Below are 2,199 nucleotides of genomic sequence, written 5' to 3'. Positions count from 1 at the left end.
GTCAAGATGAGTGCCAATGTGGGTTCCAAGGTGCCAGGGTCAAGGTGAGTGCCAATGTGGGTTCGAAGGTGCTAAGTAGGGTGTGATGTTGGGTGCCAGGGTGGGTGGGTTCCAAGGTGTGCTAAGGTGGAAGTTCAGGTGGGTGTCGGGGTGGGTTGGCATCCAACGGCTATTGAGTTGGGTGCTCGGTGGGTGCTTCTTGTCTAATTTTAGTTGTCAGGACTCATTTCGAGCCTCAGAGCCTGTTTCTTGTCTGGTTGCCCTGTCTTCGACCTTGGAACCCAATTTTGGTCCTCGGGTCCCATTTTTTCGTCTTGCATCCCACTTTTTTCTTGTGGCCCTTTTTGGGGTCAATTCTCATTTTGGGCATCAGAACATGTTTCTTCTCCTAAAAACCAATATTTGTTTATTGCATCTCAAAACACTTTTTTGTTCTCGTGGACCCATCATGGGTCTTGGAAAGCATTTGTGGTCCATGGGTCCCATTTTGCATCTCAAAACTTATTTTTGGTGCTTGATTCCTATTGTGGATGCCCACCCTAGCCAAGGCGCATGCGAGGTGCGCACCCGGGGCAAACCGAGCGCCTTAGTGCACCAGGGAAACATCGAGCGTGCACCCGAAGCACCCTGAACATGCACCAGGGTGCACTCGGCCCACGTGTGAGCGCAAGCCAGTGCGCCTGAGGTAGTGTGCGGGCACCATGGTGTAGACAGTGCACTAGGTGCACTAGGGGCATGCTCTTGGCCGGGGAGGGTGCGCACCCAGGCCAGGTTGGGTGCGCACACGACACCCAGTCCAGGTGGACGCACGTAGGCCAGGCTAGGTGCACACCCGACGCCCGGGGTAGGTGTGCGCACCTGGGCAGGATTCACCCTTGGTGAATGAGGTACACTTGGCCAAGGAGGGTGTGCACCTTGGCGAAAGTGGGTGCGCACCATGGGGCTAGGTGGTTGGGGTGGATTCGCACGTAAGTCATGGTTTGGTAAGTACACACTGCGATAAGCTCATAATGGGTACGATCATACCAGCGTTAGTGCACCAGATGCCATCAGACTTCAATAGTTAAGCGCGCTTGGGCCAGAGTAGTACTAGGATGGGTGACCTCCCGGGAAGTCCCAATGTTGCACCCTTTTTTAGTTTTTTTGTTGGGCGTCACATTTCTATTTGAATTAACCTTTTGCTTGTTTGTGTTCTCATCAGGGTTGGGCCAGGGCACGACGTGCACGTGAGTGCGCCGGGGTGACATCGAGCGCGCACTCGAGGTGCCTCAAGCACACACCCGGGTGCAACCGGGGTGTTGTGCGTGCACCCCGATGTGCCCAAGGTGCTATGTATGCATCCAAGTGAAATCAGCATGCACCTTGGCTAGTGCATGCTCGGTCGATGCGCGCTTGTTGGCCAAGGTGCATAGCGATGATTTTTACTCTAAGGTTTCGCACCAGATGCCCGGGACAGGTGAGCGAAGCTGGGCGGGGTCGGGTGTATACTCGGGGCAGGTGCACGCAGCTGGGGCACTGCATTGAGGTGCACTCAAGGTGCATCGAGGCCAGATTGGGTGTGCACCCAACGCCCATGCCAAGTACGCACACTTGGGTGGGGTCGAGTGCACACTCGACATGTGTGCCAGGTGCGCGCACTTTCGCAAGGTGTGTGCAATGGGGTGCCCACCCTAGTGTGCACACCAGCCAAGGTGTACGCAACAAGGTGCCCACCCTGGTGCGCACCCCGACCAAGGTGCACTCTCGGGGCAAACTGGGCATATTTCAAGCACTGAATCGAGTAATTAACCCAGCTTCCGACTTCGTGCGTAATAGGGGTGCGCGCCATGGTGTACACCAAAGGTGCGCTCCTTGGAGAGCATTTTGGAGTGAACCAAAGGTGTGCACCATCGAGCACACTTCAGAGCACTCCTTGGTGCACACCAATGTTGCACACCAAGGTGGGCACCGAGGTGCGTTGCATCCAAAAATTTCCAGAAAAGGCAAAAAAAATTGAGATTATAGAATTTCCCACTTGAGAGATGGTCAATTTTTTTTATTTTTTTTTAAAGAAAACACAGGTGCCAAGGTGTGCGCACCCGGGTGCGTAGCCCAGCCAAGGTGTGCACACCAAGGTGCCCACCCTAGCAAAGGTGCACACGAGGTGCGCACCCGAGACAAATTGGGCAATTAACCCAACTTCCAACTTTGTGCACACCA

At 54.5% G+C, this 2,199-nt stretch overlaps 1 pseudogene; it reads left to right on the top strand.

Moving 5' to 3' along the window:
• The first annotated feature begins 1,012 nt into the window (after window positions 1–1,012).
• Window positions 1,013–1,131, top strand: LOC131873796 (5S ribosomal RNA; annotated as a pseudogene).
• Window positions 1,132–2,199: the final 1,068 nt, after the last annotated feature.

Source organism: Cryptomeria japonica, chromosome 2 (genome assembly GCF_030272615.1).
Source record: "Cryptomeria japonica chromosome 2, Sugi_1.0, whole genome shotgun sequence".
Taxonomy (NCBI): Eukaryota; Viridiplantae; Streptophyta; class Pinopsida; order Cupressales; family Cupressaceae; genus Cryptomeria; species Cryptomeria japonica.
The sequence above is the reverse complement of the archived record's forward strand: the minus strand, read 5'-3'. Positions and strand labels throughout refer to the sequence as shown.